The sequence below is a fragment of the Delphinus delphis genome, chromosome 14, assembly GCF_949987515.2.
Source record: "Delphinus delphis chromosome 14, mDelDel1.2, whole genome shotgun sequence".
In the NCBI taxonomy this organism is placed as follows: Eukaryota; Metazoa; Chordata; class Mammalia; order Artiodactyla; family Delphinidae; genus Delphinus; species Delphinus delphis.
Window position 1 is genome coordinate 66078380 of NC_082696.1, and position 25548 is coordinate 66103927.

Below are 25548 nucleotides of genomic sequence, written 5' to 3' on the forward strand. Positions count from 1 at the left end.
TTTATGAATAAATGAGTAACTGACATTTTACCATTTCCAAACACCTTATCTGCCATATTTCTAAGAGGCCATTGATTTAAATATAATATTTTGTGTACCACCAAGAAAGAAAAAACATACCAGAGAAATGCAAATCAAAACCACAATGAGATATCACCTTACACCTGTCAGAATGGCTATCATCAAAAAGACAAATAACAAGTGTTGGCAAAGATATGGAGAAAAGGGAACCCTGTGCACTGCTGGTGGGAATGTAAATTGATGCAGTCACTGTGGAAAACACTATGGAGATTCCTCAGAGAATTAAAAATAAAACTACCATACAATCCAGCAATTCTACTTCTGGCCATTTACCTGAAGAAAACAAAACACTAATTCAAATAAATATATGCATCCCTACCTTCACTGCAGCATTAGTCACAATAGTCAAGGTGTGGAAGCAACCTGAATGTTCATCAATAGATGAATGGATAAAGATACACACACACACACACACACACACACACACACATGCACACTGGATATTACTCAACCATAAAAAAGAATGAAATAGTGCCATTTGTGACAACATGGATGAACCTAGGGAGTATTATGCTAAAGGAAATAAGTCAGAGAAAGACAAATACTCTATGATCTCTCTTATATGTGGAGTGTAAAACACCAAAGAAGCAAAACAAAACAGAGACGGACTTACAGATGCAGAGAGCAAATAGGTGGTTTGGCGGGGGGGGGCAGTGGTGTAGGCAAAAGAGGTGAAGGGGATTAAGAGATACAAACTTCCAATTATAAAATAAATAAGTCAAGAGGATCTAATATATAGCATAAGGAATATAGTCAGTAATACTGTAATAATGCTGTATAGTGACAGATGTGTGGTGATCATTTAATAATGTCTTTGATTGTTGGATCACTATGTTGTACACCTGAAACTAACATCATATTGTGTGTGAACTATACTTCAACTTTTAAAAAAGGAAGAAAGACCAAAGTATAATAAGCTATCGATTTTAAGGTATATCCTAATTTTTGAAATATCAATATTATTATGTGGGAAGATGTACATCCTAGAATCAGTAAAATACATAATAGTAAATCCAGTTCAGATAGATACAAGTATCCAATTAGATATTTATAAAACACCTAAATGTGTTGGGCGTTAGAATCTCACATAGCCATGTAAGAAAGGTAGGGTGGGTAGTATTATTCCCATTTTACAGAGGAAAAAGTTAAAGTTCAAAGAGACTGCAATACATATTCAGAGTAAAACAAATACTGTAAACAAGGGAGCTAAGTCTGATGGCCGAGATACAGCTACCTTCCTAAAATCACCTGCGGATATCAAAACCCTTAAGCCAGCTCTAGGTCTCATTATCAACATGTGCCATTTTCTTTCTTTTCAAATTATATGCACGTCAGTTGGCCTTTCTGTTTGTTGCCTTTCCGTTTGTTTTTCCCAGCTGTATTGTCTTGTCATGTTACCCCAGGAACATCCTGTTACTTGACGTAACGTAATGCAATGGTATGTGATATTTCGTGCTGCTTAGCAAAAATTAGAATGATTGTTGGATGCTTAGATTTTCTTCGGTAGTAATTAGCAGGCAGAATCTCTCTCACACCCACCCATAGGAGTTTCTCAACCATCCATTAGCCTCAAAATAGTAGAAGGCTTTCCAAACCCAACACTTCACTTAATTAATTACTTCATCTGACAACCTCCTTTTGGATTTTAGAAGCACTCTCCTGAATTTACATCTAAGAGACAGCATTTTTTATTAGTAAGTTTAAATATTTGCGGCACTTCAGAAGGAGTTGGTATGTGCGGATTTTGACTTACGTAGACATCAAACTGATTTTCCGAATAGGGACGTTAAAAACTCTTTCCTACGTATGTCTGGTTGTATTTTCATTTTACTCAGATTGCTAGGCGAAATAAGGAAAATGCAAGAGGAAGCGTCTCCCCAGATCAGCAGGAACTGGAGAGTGTTCAGGTCTTGGCAGAGTCAATTCAGCCTTTCATCCGTCCAAGGGAGATGTGTTGAAATCCCCGCACTGTTCTCAGGATTACTCAGACTTTGAGTAGCTTGTCGATTTCTTGTCACTGCATTTTTTTTAAAAAAAGCAGTTGGAGAGAGGGAAAAAAGTCCAGAAGACTAGCCAAATGATAAAAAATAAGATCTGTGCAAGAAAATTAAAAGAGGTTGTTCAGCTTGGAGAAGAAATAGTGAAGTTAATTTCTACCTTCAAATACGTAAGGTGTTTTGTTGTTGTTGTTTTGGTGAAGAAAATAGCAGTTTAGCTATACCTTATGACCACTAAGCACAAAATAAGAGGAAGTGGACTTCAATTTGTGTTGGACACGTTACATGGTGACAAAGTTCTAAAAGTGGTTCCCAAGGAATACCACAGTGAAGGAGGTGTCTATTCTAAGACGTTTAGGATTCACTTGCCTAAGTGGATAGGAGACCAAATTAGAAAATCTCTTATGGCCCCTTCAGCACTGTGATTGAGTTAATCTCCTATTTTCATAACTGTGCCAAACAACTTCTGGGTGATGATTATCAGATATGTCCTATAGCTTCTATCACTGGCACATGGGTAAAGTTGAAGATAGGATGCAGCACACCCTCATGAAAAGTTAAGATCACACAGTCCCCAAGTCCTTATAGAATATATATGAGGACTAGACTTTCTGTCCTGTAGGTCATGTGTGTGACTCATGTTCCATGTCACACACATGTTCCACGTCACATCTTAAAAGACGTTTGGGCACTTGGCCTTTTCAAGAATGTTGCTCCTGAAAATATCCCCTTTCTTTTCTGTATGATTAGTTTCTCCCTTTGTGCTCAGTCTTTCCCATGGACATATAAAATCTTTAATATTGCCCAGTGGGAGGGAAAAAAATTTCTTATGCCACACCCTCTTCTAGCTTCTACCTGACTTTACTGCTCTCTTTCACACAAAATGTCTTGAACTTTTTGTCTAGAGGTGTTATTTCTACTCCCTCATCTGACTCTACTATTCCACCAAAACTGTTCCTATCAAGGACCTCCTAGTTGCCTCATCTTCTTCACCCTCTCAACAGCATCCAACACAGTCAACCATTCCCTTCTTTCTAAAATCCACTGTTCTCTGGACCTGCATGACAGCACGTTTTTCTGGATTTTGTTCTTCCCAGTCACTACTGCTGTCTTCTCCTCTGCTCCGTATCTGAATTGGTGTGTCCTGGGGCACAGTCCTAACTTTCACTGATATCTCATCTGATCCCCAAACTTCATGGTACTAAATCCCCAATTTATATCTCCAGCCCTGATCTCTCCCCTGAATATCAGGCTCATATATCCAGTGATGTACTTGACATATCCACTTGGATGTTTCATAATCATTTCAAACTTACATATCCAAAACAGAACTTAGGCTTCCAGTTTTTTCACGTATTAAGATCTTATGAATTCTCAAACAAAGATTGTCAAAGAAGGAAACAAACCACCATGAGTGAAAATCAGCACAAACAACAAATAATACTTTGATTACCCCTTCCCCACCAAGGACTTTGGATGTTTAAATTATCAGATTAAAAAAACAAAAGGACTGCCTCTATATATTTTAATTATTTATTTATTTACTTATTTGGCTGCATCAGGTCTTAGTTGCGGCACGCGGGATCTTCATTGCGGCATGTGGGATCTTTCGTTGCAGCACACAGGCTTCTCTCTAGTTGTGGCACGCGCCACTCCAGAGCACATGGGCTCAGTAGTTGCATCACGCAGGCTTAGTTGCCCTGCGGCATGTGTGATCCTAGTTCCCTGACTGGGGATTGAACCTGCGTCCCTTGCATTGGAGGGCGGATTCTTAACCACTGGACCACCAGGGAAGTCCCTATTTCAAAAATGTTTAAGTTAAAGATACAAAAATTAGCAAGCAGCAATGGGCTATCGAAATCACCAAGCAGTTCTTAAAAAGAAACAAAGAGAACTTTTAAAAATGAAAAAAGTAATTCACTGACAAAAACATAAGTGGACATGCTCATTTGTAATCGATGAATTCATGAACTGGAAAATAGAACTAAAGTAGTTTCATATAATAGGGCACAAATAGATGAGGAGATGGAAATATAAGCAAGAGAGGCTAAGAGTATGGAGGGCAGAATAAGAAGGACTAACGGGCTTCCCTGGTGGCACAATGGTTGAGAGTCCACCTGCCAATGCAGGGGACACGGGTTCGTGCCCTGGTCCGGGAGGATCCCACATGCCGCGGAGCGGCTGGGTCTGTGAGCCATGGCCACTGAGCCTGCGCGTCCGGAGCCTGTGGTCCGCAACGGGAGAGGCCACAAGGGTGAGAGGCCCGCATACCACAAAAAAAAAAAAAGAAGGACTAACATAAGACAATTAAGAGTCACAAAAGGAAAGAGTATGCAGGATGGAGATGAGACAGTGGAGAATTTATGGCTTAGAATTTTCCAAATAAGGTGAGAAATATGGATCCACAGATATAGGAAGCAATGTATACTGGGCATACAAGTAAAAAGGCATACATAACTTTTACAATGTAGTAAGACTGAGGATCAGTGAAGACAAAGTTTTACTCATAAAAGGAGAAAACACAGATCACACCTACCAAAGAACAATACTTATACTGACCGCAGACTTCTCAACAGCAATAATTGAAGCTCAGAGACAGTGAAATAATGTTTTCAAGGTTCTGAGAAAATAACTTTCAACCTAAAATTGTGTACTCAGCAAAAGTAACTTTCAGAAACGAGAGTTGAAATACTGTTTCCATAAGAGGAAAACCTACAAGAGTTTACCAGTCGCAGACGTATATTGAAGGAATTTCAAAGATATACCTCAGAAAGAAGGACAGGGATAGCAAAAGAAAAGTCTGAGATACAGGAAGAAATGATAAGCAAAGAAATTGGTTAACATGTAGGTAAACCTCAACAAATATTGTTGGTTTGAAATAATAATGTCTAATATAGGGGAAAAGATAAACTAAAATACTGGGTAAAACTCCACATATACAAGAAAGAGCTATCAGAGTTAGCATTATATGGTCCTTTTATTGTTCTGAAGGAGATTACGATATTAATTTTAGATTTCAAGGGTAACTGTTAAAAGAATAGAAATGGTATATCGCTTCCAAGGCAGTTTTTTTAAAAGTCAAGCAAGGATAAAGACAAAAATGAAGCATAGAAAAAGTAGGACAAATAGAAAGCAAAAGTATATCAGCTATCACAGTGTATGTAAACTTTCTGGCTAAAAGACAGATATAGTAAAATTAAGATTCTTTAAAATAATAATAATTCAGCTCTACAGTGTTAGAAAATACACACCTAACATGGAAGGACAAAATAAATGGATGAAAAAATATATTCCAGCAAATGCTACTCAAAAGGAAGCTAGGGTAGCTTTATTGATACCAGTCAAAATAGACTTTAAAAGAAAAAGACTTTAAGACAACGTTATTTGCACAGGGAACTATATTCAGTATCTTGTAATGGCATATAATGAAAAAGAATATATATATGTAACTGAATCACTTTGCTCTATACCAGAAACTAACACAACATGGTAAATCAACTACACTTCAATTTTCAAAAAGTAAAAGAAAGTAAGAAAAGGCAACATTATTAAGGATAGAGAGTTTTAATTCATTGGAAAAGATATAACATTTCTAAAATAGCCTCAAAATTTAAAGAACAAAAATTGATAAAACTGTAGAGAAATTTCTCATGTTTCTCTAAGTTATTGTTCGGTGAAGCAGACAACAAATAATGAGTAAAGGTGTAAAATTTAGGCAGCACAATTAAATAGCTTGACTCATGGACATAAGGACTTTGTACCAAACAATTAGAATACATGTATTCTTCACAAGGAAGAGCTATAAAAATTGACCTCATACTAAGCCACAAAACAAGTCTCACCAAATTTCCAAGGATCACTATAATAATGACCATATTCTCTGATCATAATACAATTAAATTAGAAGTCAGTAACTAAAAGACACCCACACACACACAAAATCCCCCCCTATATTTGGAAATTTTAAAACATTTCTAAATAACTCATTGCTCAAAGATATCATAATGGAAATTTTTGAATACTTAGAATTGAATGATAATGAAAATATTACATATCAAAACTTGTGGGATGCAGTGAGACTTGTACTTAGAGGAAAATTTATAGCCTCAAGTGCTTTTAGCAGAAAAGAAAAAGTAAAATTTAATAAGGTAACTTTGAGAAGGTAGAAAAAAGATAGAGAAAACAAGGGAGGATGAATAAAGATGGGAACAAAAGTTAATTAAATTGAAAATAAAAATACCACATAAGGGATCAACAGAGCCGAAGTTGCTTCTTTGAATGAGTTTCATAGTACAGAGTTTTATAAAAACGCAGATAGTAAGTATTTTTGACTCTGTTGGCAATACAGTCTCTATCACTCAACTCTGCCATTGTAGTGAAAGCAGTTACAGATATGGAAATGAGTACTGTGGTTCTGTTTCAATGAAATCTTATTTACAAAAACTGGTGACACAGTTTTGGCCTGCAGATCATAATTTACCAACCACTGGACTAATGTAATGGTATGACAAAGTTTACATTAAAAATAATGACAGGGGCTTCCCTGGTGGCGCAGTAGTTGGGAGTCCGCCTGCCGATGCAGGGGCCACGGGTTCGTGCCCCGGTCCGGGAAGATCCCACATGCCGTGGAGCGGCTGGGCCCGTGAGCCATGGCCACTGAGCCTGCGCATCTGGAGCCTGTGTTCCGCAACGGGAGAGGCCACAACAGTGAGAGGCCCGCGTACCGCAAAAAAAAAAAATTAAAAAAATAATAATAATAATGACAAAGTTTGGCAAAGTGGCTGGATATAAGATCAATATACGAAAATTAGTTGCATTTTTATACACTAGTAACACAGAAAAGTAACTTTAAAAAAAGTTATAGTTTACAGTAACAACAAAATTTTTAAGTACCTAAGAATAAATCTAACCAAATTTGTGCAATACTTAAATAAATTTAAACTTTATTGTTTAATCTGCCTTATTCTGAGACCAGTGGTTTTCAAATTTTTGGCCTCAGGACCCCTTTACACTTCTTTTTTTTTTTTTAATTTTTATTGGAGTATAGTTGATTTACAATGTTGTGTTACTTTCTACTGTACGGCAAAGTAAATCAGTTATACATATACCAACTTTTTATTAAGATTATTTTCCCATATAGGTCATTACAGAGTATTGAGTAGAGTTTCCTGTGCTATACAGTCCCCTTTATTTATACTCTTAAAAATTGCTAAGAACCCCGAAGAGCTTTTGTTTATTTGGGTTTTATCCATATATACTTACCTGATTAAAAATTAAGACTGAACATTTAAAGTATTTATTAGTTAAGTTAAAAATAAAAATAATAAGCCCACTTACATGTTAACATAAATAACATATCTATGAAAAAACGAAATCTTTCAAGACGAAAACAATAGTGAGAAGAATGGCATTGCTTTATATTTTTCCAAATCTCTTAAATGTCTGGCATAATAGAAGACACTGCTATAAGACAGTTGGATTCTAATATATGTTTCAGTATTCAGTGTGTTGTTATATGGTGTTTTGGTTAAATTAGATGAAATTACACTTCACACAGACGCATAGTTGGGAAAGGATGGAGCCTTTTAGTAGTCTTTTCAAACAGTTGTGGATACTCTTCTTTGATACTGCATCAAAAGTTGACAAATGGTAACTTCCTAAAGGTTAGTTGCCATGCAGAATCTAAAACCATATCAATGAACTTTTCATACTCCGTTACATTAAAATGCATTGGTCTGCTTTGCATATTGAATGGATCTATTACCAAAGCATGATTTTTTAAGTCCATGACTGGATAGTTGGAAAATATTGATTTACTGAGTTATACAGATCTTCAGAACGGTGACGGATTTCATTTTACAATGTCCAGAAAGTTCACATGTTAAAATGACCACCAATCGCATCAGAAAAGTTTTTAAGTTTGGGGAAGCTGTCAAGCTCATAGTAGTAGATACACATTTTCAAAAAATCTGCTTTGTAGAAGCTTGAATTTTATCATTGGCAACAAATTCTGCCAGTTGTTTTCCTTGAAGTAACAGCTTACCTTTTTCGTTTTCAAGAAAATATCAGCCAGATACCTACATCTGAATAACCATTGTTCATCAGGCATTCTTTCAAGTAAAAATGTTGTTCCACGAAAGTTGTCATTCAACTTGCAACTCAGACAACACCACAGGTATTTTTCCTTGAGACAACAATCGTGCCTCAGTGTGCAACAAAACTTCTTTATGTATATTTGTCACACAGAATGTTACAATGACGTGTACTCAAATGTTGAGATTTAATATAAATTTAATACAAATAATAATTCTTACTGCTTGATCAAGTACATTCTTAAGTGAAACTAGCGTTTTGTTTTACTGTGCATGTCTGGTGGTGAAGAACTAATACAGTCAGGGCCACTGCCTGTGTCATGCTGAGGCACCAGCAGTTTTACCCACTGTTACATTTGCACCATCAATGCAAATGTCAATGTGTGAAAGAAACAAACAGCATCTTAGTATTATGAAAACAGTAGTGACTTCACTGACTTTCTGAAACGGTCTCAGGATCCCCAGGGGTTCCCGCAGACCACCGTGGAATCAGTTGCCGTAGACCTTCATGTGGCTCTCTCCTTCATATCACTCAGACCTCTGTTTAAATGTCATGACCTCAGAGAGCCCTGTTCTACGTGGCCCCCAGTGGCTCCCTAACATATCACCCAGTTTTGCTTTTATCATAGCACTTATCACTATTTGATAATGTACTGTTTATTTATTTATGTGTTTAGTATCTGCCTCCCCTGACTGGAATATAAGACCTGAGAATGTAGGGACCTTGTCTGTCATGTTCAATGTAATAACGGTGTCTCCAAGACCTAAAATAGTATTTGGCACGGACGGAGTCGATAGATGTTTGAGGAGTGATTGAATCCCATTGAGACGGGGCACGGGGAGTTGGGATTCTCATCATTTCTCACTCAGATGGCCTCACAGCTGTAAGTAGCTCTTTTGCGCTCACTCTGGATCCTGTGGATAATAACAGAAGGAACTTCTGAGTTCTGCAGTTTTACATGTATTAACTCAGTCCTCACAAGAACCCTGAAAGCTAGGTATTATTTACCACCTTTTACAGAAAAAGCATTTGAAGGTCAACAAGAACTGTTTTAAATATAAACATCTGATAAGCATTAGAGCCAAAACTTGAACTCGTATCCTTCAGCTTCCTCCCAGGTGAAACAGTAGCTCAGTGGATGCCCATTAAGATATACTCATAAGAATCGCTCAGAGGACCAAGGTTTCAAGAAGTGGCTGCTAATGATGAGGCCGTAGTCATTCAGAAAGTGTGTTTGTTAGAGGGAATTTTCTAAATAATTAAAATTGAAACTCTGAAGTTATAACAAATGAGCAGCAAATTTTCAAAATTAACTTCTTTGCACATTTTAGAAATGTTTACCTCAACCTTTAATTCCCAAGAAACCATTGTTTCTTCAGTCTTGGACCCCCAGGTTCATGATCTTTCATAGGAACTGTAGCAATGGCAGATGAGCATGGAGTTCTTGTGTTACGTTCGTACCAAAGATCTTTCCTTTGTCCTGCTTCCTGGCTGGAGCAAATGTACAGTAACACGTGATAACATGCATGTCAGCATGAAGACTTAAGCCTGAACCTAATCTCAGCTATTACATCTTTACTTCCTAGATTATGCCACAGAGAAGCTATGACTGAATATTTAGGGGCCACACAGAAGTCAGCAATGAACATGGAATATGAGTCCAGCCTCCTGTTGACTAGAGAGATGCTCTGTTTGCTTCAGGTTTTATGTGTAATCTTTAATACCAAGGAGAGACTTACCAAGAATCTTTCAAGGGAGCTCCTAGACTAGCCCATTAGATACCAAGAGATACGGAACCTTTGACAGTCAGTTCCCTAAGATTGTGTTTGCTAGCCCAGAGAGGTATAACTTTTTAAAAATAAAGTGGAGTGCTAGCATTCTATCCGAGTTCTGTTTCAAAGGCTGCTTGTGAGAACTCAGGGCCGCTCACCTGCAGGGGTTAGTGGTGTGAATATAGTAGGCACTGGTGGCAGGGCCTTTCTTTTCCACCCATGTGAAAGTCCACAATTATCTATTAACTTAAGGTCACCCTCAATTAGAATATAAATACTCCTGGGAACATCAGGAGAGGTTCTAAGTCAGTTACAACTTTCTGAAAACGAATGTGAGCTCTAAACGCACAAAGGCGCTCAGCTTTACCAAGGAAACTGGAGGGTGAGAAGAATAGAAGGGAAGGGAGAAATGATGTGTGAAAATGAGGTGCAACGTAAGAGATTCTGTCCAGCAGAAGAGCACTGATATCCGGAAGACAGAAGGAGGGAAGGGGGACTTCTCTGGAAGAGCCTTTGCTTGCTTCAGGCATTCCTAGGGTAGACCACAGATGTGCCACTATAGTTCTAGCTGACGCTGGATTCTCACCAGCACTGGGAGAGGAACCTGTCTGTCTATACTGCAGGCCCTTCCCACTACCCCAGCCCCAGTAACTTCCTCAAAGCACCCAAAGAATAAAGATTTGTAAAAACAACAAGACCAGTTTGTTAGGGCCTGGGCTTGGCCTCATGCTAATGACTTGCTCGGTCTTGAGGTCACCCTTCCCTGCATTCTTGTAATTATCGTGTAAAAACCAATCACCTTGTCACCCCCAAAGCGCAGTAGGTGAAATATTTGCAAAGTGTACAAAGGGATGTTCTGATGTGTTGTTTTCTAGAGTTTTTTAATCCAAATCCCGAGAGGGATGACTCACTCTTCTTGTGTACATCCCCAGCAGCAGCACAATAGCTGTAGTTTGTGATATAAGATTAACGTAGGTCAGGAAGCCTCTTTCAGACATGTGTCTCCCACTCCCAGCACATGCCTGCCATGGAGTCACTACTCTAGTGTGTTTAACATAAATTTCTCCTTTCCATACTGTCTACTTATCTTAGGACTGTTTTAGTTTTTGTTCTTTTTCTTTTGCACAGGCCTCTCACCGTCGTGGCCTCTCCCTCTGCGGAGCACAGGCTCCAGACGCACAGGCTCAGCAGCCGTGGCCCACGGGCCCAGCCGCTCCGTGGCATGTGGGATCTTCCCGGACCGGGGCACGAACCCGCGTCCCCTGCATTGGCAGGCAGATTCCCAACCACTGCTCCACCAGGGAAGTCCTTGGGACTGTTTTTGATCCATGATACGGTTCTTATTAACCTTTTTCTCTTTTTTTGGTCTTCAGTATCTGTTGAGTTCCTGGCAGGGTTTAAGGAGTCTCTAGCTTCTGAAGTAGAAGCAGCAAGCCATAAAAATGTAGGGCTGCTGGAGGGACCTAGAGATTATCATACTAAATGAAGTAAGTCAGACAGAGAAAGACAAATATCACATGATATCACTTATACGTGGGATCTAAAAAATAATACAGATGAATCTATTTACAAAACGGAAACAGACTCACAGACATGGAAAACAAATTTATGCTTACCAAAAGGGAAAGAGAGGGGGGAGGGGGATAAATTAGGAGTATGGGATTAACAGATACACAGGACTATATATAAAATAGGTAAGCAACAAGAATCTACTGTGTAGCACAGGGAACAATGTTCAATATCTTGTAATAACCTATACTGGAAAATAATGTTTTATATAAAAAACATTTCCTGGATTCGTGAATGACTGAATCTTCCCATCTTTCCAAAGTTCCACGTAACGTGGCTCTTCTTTGAGTCTGTTTCAAGGCACCCAGAAATCAACACAGTGATTGATGTAGTTTGAGCAGCTAAGTGTAGAGCATATATATATAACTGGATCACTTTGCTGTGATTCACCTGAAACTAACATACTATTGTATCAATAAATCAACTGTACTCCAATTGTTTAAATGTAAAAAATAATTCTAAAAATTAAATAAAAATGTAAATGTAGGGCTGCCCCCAGGCTGGCAGAATATAGGTGATGGCACAGACCATCTTTGCTTGGAGATGCTAATGGTCAGGGTCATATTTTCATGTTAATATTAAAAGGCTCAGTTACCTGATACCCACATTCTCTTGACTGCCATTAAAAATCATGCCTAAAAAAAATTTTTTTAAAAAATCATGCCTAAGCTCACTTGTAGCCCTAATTGGGAAGATTCTAGTATTTCTGATCAGTCCATTTCTGAATGTCCATAAAGTAGATCAAGGGCATCTCTCCAGGTCAGTGGAGAAAATATTTGAAAGAGCCTATTGAATCTACTCTCCAGCAGCCTCCTCTACAGTACCTTCTCTGTTGATATCATTCATAGGGCCACCCAGTAAAGTCTGGTGTTTCTCTACTTTGCTCCTTAGAAATTTGAAAATAGCTACTATGTCTTCTTATTGGAAGGAAATACACCAGATTCATCTTTGTATACCTAGCATCAGGCTTAAGAAAGAAAACATAGTTAGGGATCTACAAATATTAGTTGACTCTTCCTTGCAAATTTTAGTTGATCTTCCTCTCGCCATTGTCTTAAATAACTTCTACTTTGTCATTTAGAATTCAATTCTGGCATTGTCATTGCTGGGAAGGGTCCCATCTGTGCTTGATGGCATGCTGAAGTACCCCCTGCAACAGCCTTTTGGCATGGTATCTATCTGCCTGATCATCCACTATATTATATGTTCAAAGGCTTTCCTTTGTCCTGCAAAGTCAGCAATGAACATGGAATATGAGTCCAGCACCTAGCTGAGTGGCTGGTATTGGTTAGACTCACTAACCATTTCCTGGATGAATGAATGACTGAATCTTTCCGTCTTTCCAAAGTTCAAAGTAACTTGGCTCTTCTTTGAGTCCATTTCAAGGCACCCAGAAATCAACACAGTGATTTACGTAGTTTGAGCAGCTAAGAGTAGAGGAGACTGGCTCTCACCAGCAGTTAACAATAATTCTAGAACAAAGCTTTATCTCTTTGGGACCTAGATAGGACACTTGAGAAAGCACAAGATAATGAGATTTTATTTTGGGTCTTTATTTCCTATTTTGAGGATTACACAGAGATACGAAGAATATTTGTGATCACAGTGGGGCAGGGGAGCAGATATAAACAAGGTGTTGATGAGTTTTAAGTGCAAAAAGCCTGGAACAGGATGGAATGAATGGAGATCAAGAAAGTCGAAAGAAGCTGCAGACTTCAAATGCCTCATGATTAAAAAGCAAAATAACAAGAGATAGACAAAACTCTGCATACTTAAAAAGAAATATTAGAAAGTATGCAAAAGAAGTTTTCACAGTGGATATCTCTTACATCACCATCCTTTTTCGTATTTTCAAATGTGATTATACTCCTATGAGCCTGAGAAGCTGTTGGTTTGGGGTAATATATTTGAAGTAACCGAAAGAGTTTGGTGGACCCACTGACCTGTTTTTGACTTCTGAGAAATACAGCTTCACTATCTCAAATTCTACAAAACTTATCCTGGGTTTATGGCCAAGATGACTGTATCTTAGTTGTGGAAGGTTGCCTGCCTGTTTCTTCAGTAGAGACATGTTGCACATAAAGGGTGTCTACAGATGTTGGATTTGTGATCTTTTCTCCCCTTTCTAATTTGAAATACATTTTGTACATCTGTTAAATCTCTTTTCTTTCCAGAAGGACTCACTCTTATTGATTCTAGCCTGTACCTCATGCTATGACAGGGTGCTCACCCACAGAGGTGCTTAGTTCCCAAGCAGCCTGTAGAAGGTTGACACACCTTACCCACCTGCTGAGCAATGGAAACTTGTTCCAGAGAGTTCTATGATCCACTTTGTCCCCAAGTAATTTGGGATACAGGCTGTATTTCCTTGAGAGTGCAAGGAAGAAAATCCGAATTGGCCACCTAGACAGGGAGGAAATTTCACCTGTGCACTCTCGTCCCTCTGTGTATTATTTCTTCGTCCAATTTCTGTAGAGTCAGATTAGATGACCCTATTAACAGGTGCCTTCCTGCACACAAACTTACTTATTCATTCATTCAACCCATATGAGCTTACCCCCTGGGTGATGTCACCCGGTACTGCGGCTTTTAAATACCATCTCCACCCTAACGCCTCTCAAATGTATATCTCTAAAATCAACCCTGCCCTGAATCTCAACCTCCGTGTTCAGCTGCTTCTATAATATCTCCGTAGGGCTGTCTAATAGTGCTGTCCTCATACTTAGCACATCCAAAAGCAACCCTTGTTCTCCACTCACCCGCCACACCTGATCCTCCCCTGAGGTTTCCCATTTCAGTAAATGACACCCCCCATTCATCTGGTCACTTAAGCTGAAATCCTTGAAAGCATCCTTAACTCATTCTCTCACATCCCACATCAATCCACTAGCAAGTCCCATCACCTCTACCTTCCAAATATATGCCAGGTCCAGCCACTTGTCACTGCTTCTCTTGCTCCCTCTCTAGACTGATCCATCATCCTTGCTCACCTCGGTTGCTGCAAGAGCCCCCCAGCATGCTTCCAGTCTGACGGCACAACAACCCACTTCCCACAGAGAAGCCCAAGGCATCTTTTAAAACTAAAAATCAGGGCTTCCCTGGTGGCGCAGTGGTTGGGAGTCCGCCTGCCGATGCAGGGGACACGGGTTCGTGCCCCGGTCCGGGAAGATCCCACATGCCGCGGAGCAGCTGGGCCCGTGAGCCATGGCCGCTGAGCCTGCGCGTCCGGAGCCTGTGCTCCGCAACGGGAGAGGCCACAACAGTGAGAGGCCCGTGTACCGCAAAAATAAATAAATAAATAAATAAATAATAAAAATCAGATTCTCTCACCTGCCTGCTTTGGCTTCCCATAGCACTTCGAATAAAACCCAGACTCCTGCCCTGAATGCACACCTTTCACTGCCCTGACTACCTCGGCAGCCTTCCGGCCACATCTTCCAGGCTCTGGGTAGCTGTTTACTCTGTCAGGCAGGATCTTCTCCCAGATACCTGCATAGTTTACTCTCTCACTTCATTTAGAATCTGCTTCAGTGAGACCTTCCGTGACCGCACTGTCTAAAGCAGGACCTCTGTTCTCAGCCTTCGGTTCTCTTGCCTTATTTTTTTCTCTTTAGCACATTTGATCAGGAATCTATTTATCTGTCTGTATACTGCCGTCTCCCCCAATAGAACATAAGCTTCTTGGCAGCACGACTTTGCTGGGCTCCTGGCTGTCTCCTCAGGCACCTAGAACAACGCATGACATCATGTACTGTACGTGGGGGGTGGGGGGGGATATACGGTCAGTATTGATTGAACGAGTGAAAACATGTACTGAGTAGCCAGCTCTGTTTCAGGCATTATGCCACGGGAAAGAAAAAAGCATGGTTTCTGCCCTTGAGGGACTTGCTCTGCGTGGCAGACAGACACATGAGCGATTCTGGGTTAGTGATACGACTGGGGAGCTGGGGAAGCTTGAGCAAGAATCTCTCAACTGTGCCTGCAGGAGTCGGGAAGTAACCGGAGGAACTGACATTTGAGATTATTCTTGAAGGATGAGCAGGTGTTTGCCAGAGAAGAGTGGGAAGGGCACGTGTTGTGTGGACGCTGCACATACAACAGTGTAAAGCTACGATAGGACAAAGATCTTGAATATGACCAACTGATGGGAGAGTTGTATGAGATGAGTTTAGATCATGAGCCTCCAGGGAGCAATAATTTATTTCAATCCCAGCCCCCAATTTATCATATTAATAGAACTTTATAAAAACTCATTTGATCATCTTCATAGATGCTGCAAAGATATTGATGTAATTCGACATCCATTTTTCATTTAAAAAACACTTTATAGGGACTTCTCTGGTGGTTCAGTGGATAAGAATCCGCCTGCCAATGCAGGGGACACGGGTTCGAGTCCTGGTCTGGGAAGATCCCACATGCCACGGAGCAACTAAGCCCGTGCGCCACAACTACTGAGCCCACGCTCCACAACTGCTGAAACCCGCACGCCTAGAGCCCGTGCTCTGCAACAAGAGAAGCCAGCGCAATGAGAAGCACATGCGCCACAATGAAGAGTAGCCCCCACTCGCCGCCACTAGGGAAAGCCCGCTTGCAGCAACAAAGACCCAGCGCAGCCAAAAATAAATAAAATATAAAAAAAACACTTTATAAAATAAGAAATGATGGTATCTCCTTAACATGATAAAATATATGTATCACATCAAAAGTTGAGCATCGTGCTTGAGAAGGAAACACTAGAAGCCATGTCATGTCAGAAAGAATGAAGACAAGGGTGCTTAACATCAGACATTGTCCTGAATGTACTAGCCAATGCAGTACTAGAGAAAGAAATTAAAAACATAGAAAGTCAAAAGGAAGAGGTCAAACTGTATTTGTAATTTGCAGGTGATATGCCTGTATACTTGGATTGTATGCTTGTTTCTACGAATCAACTGGAAAATTGTTACAAACAATAACAGAACTCAGTAAAGGTGGCTGAGTACCAATTTATTATGTAAAAGTGACATTCTTCATATACAAGATCAACAGCTAGTTAGAAGATATAATGGTAGAAAAAAAAGAAAAATCCAAATGTAAATATACACATAAATACATTATGCACATAAACACAAGTATTGAGCTTCACAAAGAATCTGTAAGATATAAATCTTTATCCATATTAATAGGTGAAACTTTTTGAATTCCCCCAAGATGCAGAGGAATAAAAGAAAAGATGTAAATAAGTGGAAAGGCAATCCATGTTCTTGTATAGAAAATCTAAACATCACAGATTTAACACAATCCAAGTAAAAATAACAACAGAACTGTTTGTAACCAAACAAGCTGATGCTGAAGTTCATGTGGGGAAAAAAATGTGTTAAATTAGGAATAGTGTAGAATAAAAAAAAAAAGAAAACAATGAGAGAAAATTGCTTTTTAGATGTTAAAATATATTTATATATTTAAGTTAGGGCATTAATTAGATAGGTCCATGGTGGAATATGGAGTCCAGGAATAATCTCAAATACATATGAAAATTTAGTTTACATTAAAGAAACCATCTCAGATCAGTGCAGTTAAACTGTACCATCCAATAAATGGTGCTGGGATGACAATAATAGCTGTCTGGAAAAAATGAAGTTTATTGATAGCTAATATTTTATACCAAGATGAATTCTAAATGAATCAAGACTTACATTAAGAAAAACACCTAGAGGACTTCCCTGGTAGCGCAGTGGTTAAGAATCCATCTGCCAATGCGGGGGACATGGGTTTGATCCCTGGTCTGGGAAGATCCCACATGCCACGGAGCACCTAAGCCCGTGCACCACAACTACTGAGCCTGTGCTCTAGAGCCTGTGAGCCACAAGTACTGAGCCTGCGTGACTGAAGCCCACACGCCTAGAGCCTGTGCTCCGCAACAAGAGAAGCCACCACAATGAGAAGCCCACACACCACAACAAAGAGTAGCCCCTGCAAGCCGCCACTAGAGAAAGCCCGTGCACAGCAACGAAGACCCAACACAGCCAAAAATAAATAAATTTATTTAAAAAAAAACCTAAAAATACTAAAAGAATTTAGGGGGAAATCGTTTATATTCACAAGTGGACAAAGCCTTTCATTGTATGATATAAAAGCTAAAAGCCATAAAAAGAAAACCATAAAGTTAATCCAATTACATTAAAATGAAAAATTTCTGAGGGGCAAACACCACTGTATACAAAGGCGAACGACAAGTGACAAACCAGGAAAAATATTTTGCAACTCATATAAGAGAAAGGGCAGATTTTTCTAATATGTAAAGAGCCTCTACAAGACACTAAGAAAAAAAGACCATCAATGCAATAGGAAAAAAATAGGTTAACAGAGAATTTATGGAACAAGACATATAAGTAGCTGCTTATAAACATATTAAATATATCCAGCTTTGTTTATAAAAAATGAATGCAAAGTAAAACTATAATGAGATACTATTTTTACCTACCAAATAGGCAGATTTTTTTTTTTTTTTTACAGTTTGATAACACAATCTATTAGCAAGACTATGGAGAAAGAGGTACTCTTGCACATTGCTGGCAGGAGTTTAAATTGGTACAATCTAAATGGAGAACAATTTGGCAATATCAAAACTACAAAAGCTGGGACTTCTCTGATGGTCCAGTTGTAAAGAATCCACCTTGCAATGCAGGGGACACGGGTTTGATCCCTGGTCAGGGAAATAAGATCCCACATGCCACGGGGCACCTAAGCCTGCCAGCCACAACTACTGAACTCAGCGCTTCAGCTAGAGCTCACGTGCCACAAACTACAGAGCCCATGCACCCTGGAGCCCACACACCACAACTAGAGAAGAGAAAAGCCCACACGCCACAACTAGAGCGAAGTCCGCACGCCTCAACGAAGAGCCCACGCACCGCAATGAAAGATCTCGCATGCCTCAACAACAACAACAAAAAGATCCCGCGTGCTGCAACTAAGACCCCACGCAGCCAAAAATAAATTAAATAAATAAATAAATAATAAGTAAAGCTTAAAAAAAAAAAACTACAAAAGCTTATATCCTTTTAATGCTTATATTCCCATCAGCCATAGGGAAAATATATGGATGTGCAAAATTACAAGGTTACACATTGCAGCCTTGTTTATAATAACACAAGACTGACACCAAGCCAAATGACTATGAATAGAGAACTGGTTATATACATTATACTGTATTCTTATAGTTGAATTCTATGTAAGCAAAAAGCGAGGATGAGGAAGCTTTTCGTATGGGATGAAGTCCAAGATATATTTTTAAGTGAAAGAGCAAGGTAACTAATAGTGGTATAATGCGTTAGGTTTTGTGTAAAAAAGGAGAAAGAGTGTATCTATAAATGTATATATCTTTGCTTAAATAGGCATAAAAGTCTTCTAGAAGGATCTACAGTTAACATGAGTTGCCTCTAAGAAATGGAACTGTGTGATTGGGAAACAGGGAAGGGGAGATTTTGAAAACTTGCACTGTATACCATTTGTACCTTTTGAAATTTGAACCAACCAAAACGAACCAAAAATAATTTAATGCTATTTTAAAACTCGTCTTCAGAAGAAACCAGTGTTACATACAACATAGATGAATCCCACAAACATAAGAAGCAAAAGAAGCCAGACACACACACCCCAAAAAAAGTAGTATATTTTCCCAAATATTTAAAGTTAAAAAGGAGGCAAAACTAATCTATGGTGGAGGAAGTTAAAATGGCAGTCATCTTGGTGGAGATAGCGAATGGGACGAGGCATGAAGGAGACTTCTGGGTGTGGTCATGTTCTTGATCTGGGTGGTGTTTACACGGGTCTGTTCACTTGAAAAAAATTCATTGGCGTGTCCTCTTATGGTTGATACACTTTTCCGCATGTGAATTATGCTTCCGTTTTTAAAAAATTACCGAAAAGGAAAAAAAAAATCTTTAGAATTGTATTAGTTTCTGAAGGCTGCTGTAACAAAATAACACAAACTGGTTGGCTTAAAACAACAGAAATTTATTGTCTCGCAGGTCCGGTTGCTAGAAGTTCAAAATCAAGGTGTCTGCAGGGCCATGTTCCCTCTGAAACCTGTAGAGCAGGATCCCCCCTTGCCCCTTCCTAGTTTCTGTTGGTGGCCAGCAATCCTTGACATTCCTTGACTTGTGGAAGCACCACTGTAATCTCTGCCTCCATCTTCACGTGGTGTTCTCTTCTACCTTCCCATGGAGTTCCTTTTATAAAAACACCAGTCATATTAACTTATGGGCCCACCCTACCCCAGTGTGACCTCTCTTAACTATTTACATCTGCAATGACTCTATTTTCAAGTAAGGTTACATTTTCAGGTATTGGAGGTTAGGGCATCAACTTTTTTTTTTTTGAGGGGACACAATCAATCCGTAACAAGAGTTAATGAAGAATTTTTAAAGAGCATTGGAGTTTCTATAAAATATTATCATTCCACTTTAGTGACTGACTTGTGAAGTGTGCCATTGTTGAGCTCTTGCAGAAAGAAGTGCGCGAATGCTTTGTCTGCTAAGGGTGTCTCTCCTTGGCAATCATTCAGCTGCTGAAGGGAAAAAAGAAAAAAGGCCTAATCCACTCACTACCCACAGTTAGGTGAAAAGAAAATAAACAAGGAGATTTGGGGCTCCTTTGGCAGCCTCCTTCCTGGTTTTACAGTTCTATAAAACGAGGGGCTATGTCCTTATAGGTTAGGGCTTGGCACACGGTGACCATCCATCTTCATCACAGAGCAGGAACATCGGTCTGGATGGGCATTTTATTTATTTATTTATTTATTTTAACATCTTTATTGGAGTATAATTGCTTTACAATGGTGTGTTAGTTTCTGCTGTATAACAAAGTGAATCAGCTATACATATACATATGTCCCCATATCTCCTCCCTCTTGCGTCTCCCTCCCACCCTCCTATCCCACCCCTCCAGGTGGACACAAAGCACCGAGCTGATGGAGATGGGCATTTTTAAGAAGCCTCCTCCTTTTTCAGATTTACTCCAAGGATCCTACAGAGCCCTCGTTTTTCGCTGGGCATGGGTATGGGTTTTCAAGTTGCCAAATGAGTAACAGACCCGGGGTGTGGTGTGTGGCTTCCCTTTTGGCTGTAAGTCCAAATCGCCCTTCAGATATAATTAATCCCACAGTTCTCACCACCATTGAAGTTATTTTCCAGATTTAACGAAATGATTATTTTGTTGTTCCTGGCTTCCAGTGTGTGTGGCTTGTTGTAAGTGCTCAAGAAGTGTTTGTTGACCGAAAGAAGGAAAACAGAACAACATTTAGCCGCTTAACTGTCAAAGGAGGCCTTTAATAGTTTCAAAATCCAACCGTTCTAGGACAGGCAAAATTAGTCTATGTTAGAAAAGCATTAGAGCTGTGGTTGCCTTTGGCAGACGTGGCGGAGGATTAACTGGGATGCGGAATCTTTCTGGGGTGATGATTATGTTCTGGAGCTTGATAAGGTTCAGATTACACAGTTATCTACATTTATCAAAACTCAGTGAGTGTGAAAGGATTTGTACATTTCGTTGTATGTAAATTATACCTCAGAAGAGAAAAACTGTAAGCAAATCTTGAACTCCGGCAAATGATATGCCTGTTAAAGTATTTAGGGGAAGGTGTGCCGATGTTTGCAATTTACTTCGATATGCACTCAGGTGGATTGATAGACGGATAGAGGAATGGGTATAGATGGGTAGATATGTAATGCAATGAGCATAATAAAATGTTAACTGTCACATCTGGATGTGGGTATATAGGTGTTCAGTGTAAAATTCTTTATACTCTTAACACTCTTCCTCTACCCACCCCCAATCTTATACTTCTCACCCTTGTGGAAATTAACTGTAAAGAAAAGGGCTGAGGGCTTCCCTGGTGGTGCAGGGGTTGGGAGTCCGCCTGCTGATGCAGGGGATACGGATTCGTGCCTCAGTCCAGGAAGATCCCACATACCGCGGAGCGGCTGGGCCCGTGAGCCATGGCCGCTGAGCCTGTGCGTCTGGAGCCTGTGCTTCGCAACGGGAGAGGCCACAACAGTGAGAGGCCTGCGTACCGTCAAAAAAAAAGAAAAAAAAAAAAAGAAAAGGGCTGAGTTTTGGAACAAAAAAAATTGTCTCCATATTCCTCCCCATGGCCCTCCTTCTCCTCAATTTTCTTTAATACAATACAGTAGAAACCTGGGAGTCAGAAACACGTGGGTTCTCCTGTGTCTGTTCCTGAATTGTTCTGTGGTCTGGAGTAAATCGCTTTGATTTACTCAACACTTACTAGATTTCCACAATTGTAAAAGGAGCAAATTCAATCAAAGGATCTACAAGTCCCTTCTAGCACTAGAATGAAACTTTCCTTTTTTTTTTTTTTACCGTGTCTCCTTGTAGCATCTTTTGCGGTGGTCAGCTGTAATGAAATCTTGAATCCAGACCCTGGCATACTCTAGAAGGAGGAACTCCCTTTCCCAACAAGACACACAAAAGACTCTGCTAGGAGCTCATTTAAATGATGCTTAAGATTTTAGTCCCAGCGAATTTTCCATCTATTCCTCCGGATGAGCCACACTTGAAATTAGTCGAATATTTAAGGCATTCAGGAGAGGAAAGCCACAATGTCTTACGGTACATCTCTTCCAAAAATATCAGTGAAAGCAGAGAAGAAAGTGATTTTTATGTGTAGATCTGTATGTTTTGTTTACTTGGGCTTCTCCCCAGGTGAAAATTTCATTTAAATATTGTGTATGGGAAGAGGCTATCAATTACTAGCCAGGTATTTTCCTCAAAGACTGGAAGCAGAACAGAGTAAGTATTCCGAGTGGGATGTGTCTATTTTCATTCTCAGGGTATAATAGAACTACAAGGCAAGAGCAGTCTGGTGTGTCACGATATATAAACAACCCAGAGAGGATAATTTGATAAACTTTGTATGTCTTCTTGTGCTACTTACTCAACTATATTACCAAAGACAGAGACTCAGCTTTCATTATGTGGGTTCCTTGGCAGGTCTAACTACCTGAGCGGTCATTATACAGACATTTTTTTCATAGTCATGCCAGATGTAAATTATATACCAAATGTAGTTGTCTCCATGTTGTATCTTTTCTATAGCTTACGTTTCTGTGTTTGCGTATTTTGGCACATATACCTACGTATTTTCTCTCTTCAGTTAACTATAAACCGAATGAGTAGTGGGACTACTTAAATAATGAAAGAGGCTAATTATCAAGGACTTGACTTTACTAATGTACTCAGGTTGGAGATGTTTTGGCGAGGAGAGCATGGGCAAGCCATCTGATTTGGTCCATTATTATATTTTCAATTATCTTTGGCGCTCAAAGAGAGACATTAATATAGCTGAGGATGACACAGCAAATTACCACAGCTCTCTAACCTTTTAAATTGCTAACACTGTTATAATCTGTAATTATAGAAATCAGTGTGAGGATTGTGGCACTGCATAATTATCTTTCCTGATACTTTATTGCTGAATGAATTATTAATCAGAATCAGTCTTGTATAGTATTTGCAGCAACTTTGAAGAATAATGTATAATTAAATTTCATTATTCCTATTTTTGTGCTAATGTTTTATGATGTTGTAATTGATAATTAATTGGCAAAAAATTCACCCAATACTTGGGGGTTTCAGGTGGCTGGAAAATGTTCAGTGTGCTGAGTTCATTAACTAAGTAATGATCGTTCTGTAAAGACCACAGAGTCTAGTCCAATCTGTATGAAAAATCTTTTGAAATAGTTATATTAATCCTTAAGCGTTTCATGTTTCCTTAAAATAAAGCAATAACTGGGAGCACATACTAATAGATAAGAAACCTTAATAGATTTCAGATCTGGTCGATTTTGAGTAATCAGATGTTGACTATGAATATCAGGCTAATACTCAAGATTCAGTTGGTGTGCTTTTCTGTGTATCAATTTCCACTCTAATTAAACAACCAGCAGACTTCGTATAACCACAATTTCAAAAAGAATAGCGCTGTAGCCTAAAAAGCCATTTCCCTCTGTCTTTGAAGAGTAGAACCCACATCTTTATAGACAAAGTCCGGTCTAATCTTTTCCAGTTGTCCAAACTACTAAATGGTTTTCCTCCGCACAGACACAGAGAATTTAAAATCTGAAAGGATTATGAACTTTTCCTTGACTGGCGTTCTAAGTGAGAATTCCCAGTGTGAGTCTCTTTCGGTATCCTTTGCAACCTAGGTAACCAGCCAAAGCTCAGAATCCAAGAATGTCTTTCACTCAGCCTGAGTTCTATTGAAAAGAAACATCTTTGGGCATTTTATGTGAACTTCTGCTGTGCCATTTTATTTGATTTTTTTAAAAAAGAAGGTGATGCTTTTTCCTGGTTTTCAAGTGTCTCCTTTAGAAACATGCAAGTTTTTTTTTTTTTTAAACGGGTGAACATCTTTTTCCTTTTCAAAGAATTTTGAAGGCATTGTGGTAGGGAACTTTACAATGTGTATGCTATTTTTTTTTAAAGGAATTAATCCCCATCTTTTTTTTAAATTAATTTATTTATTTATCTTTGGCTGCATTGGGTCTTCGTTGATGCGTGCAGGCTTTTCTCTAGTTGCGGCGAATGGGGGCTACTCTTCGTTGCGGTGCGCAGGCTTCTCATTGCGGTGGCTTCTCTTGTTGTGGATCATGGGCTCTAGGCGCGCGGGCTTCGGTAGTTGTGGTACACGGACTTAGCTGCTCGTGGCATGTGGGATCTTCCCGGACCAGGGCTCGAACACGTGTCCTCTGTATTGGCAGGCGGATTCTTAACCACCGCGCCACCAAGGAAGTCCGACAATGCGTATGCTATTTTTTAATCAATTCTTTTCTGAACTGATCAGAAGAGTATCCACTGGGGCTTGTTCCTGGGGATTGCTGGGCAAGTACATTTCCACCTTCCCAGAAAGATCATGAATGGTTTATTATCAGCGTCGGGTGTGTTGGCTCCAGTGTCTTACAATTAATTCCAAATTATAAATTATTAAAGAAGAGTTTGTCATCAGACTGCTATGAGTGGTACTAAGGCGCATTCCTGTAGCATCTGGGAGAAAGTTGCTCAGTGGCCTTTGTCTGATGTTGGAGTGAACATCAGAAACCTTCCTCTCACGGTCTTCTCTCAGTTCCGGGTGCCCCAGAGCCGTGTATGAGCCCAGAGCAGCTGATGCCCAGGCAATGGCCTTCTTAGCTCAGTCACACTCTGAAAACATAGTCCTGGGGATGCAGTTGAGGGTCCTGTGTGCCCATCATCTCTTGAGGGTTTGGAGACCCACGTGCTGCTGAAAGGGAGGGTGTAATTGGTCCTCTGTTTGGCAGTTTAAGATTAAAGGCTATGAACTTAGGGAGAAAGAATCAGAGCCATCATGCTTTTACCAGGATAGAAGAGCTAAATTATACTCTGTGGGGACCCATGTTGTATAGAACCAGCAGACAAAGAATGTGTTTCACTGTTAGTGAATAGTTGGGCCCAGAAAGCTTGGAAATAAAACACACTTCAGACCCTTCTGCTGAGAAACTCTGCAAATGTTAGCGTTTCCTTTACTGTGTCAGCCTAGCCTTTTCCTATAGCTTCTGTACCTTCCCATTTCTCTTGGTGTGTATCTTGGAGGTTCTACCATTAGTTTCCTCTAACATTCTCATTGCTCAGAAGGGACGGGGTTCCCTGTGGATAAATAGATCCGCAAGGCGGCCTGGTGGACCAGAGAAGACAGACAGCTCCAGAGAGCATAGGAGGATCTGAGAAGAAGCAGGTTTGAAGGTGGCCTTGCCAGAAACAAAAGCAACAGCAAGTGGGGAAGGAGGACGGAGGCGCAGGCAGGAGGTGGGGGATTGGCTTTAAGTAGGGTGGTCAAGAAGGCCTTCCTGAGAAGGTGCCATCTGAGCAAAGGCTTGAAGGACGCCAGGGAGTGAGGCAACACATTCACATCTCAAAGCAGTCTCCTAGGAGGCAGATCCTATCCTCCTTTTACATACAAGGAGGCCAAGAACTTACGTGAACTGCGCATGCCCTCCAGCTCTAGGAAGTAGCAGGTG

At 39.8% G+C, this 25548-nt stretch overlaps 1 protein-coding gene across 1 annotated transcript in view; it reads left to right on the forward strand.

Moving 5' to 3' along the window:
- The window catches only part of BACH2 (BTB domain and CNC homolog 2), a 353914-nt gene that overhangs the window by 226641 nt on the left and 101725 nt on the right, over positions 1-25548 (forward strand). The gene's annotated exons all lie outside the window — the stretch shown is intronic.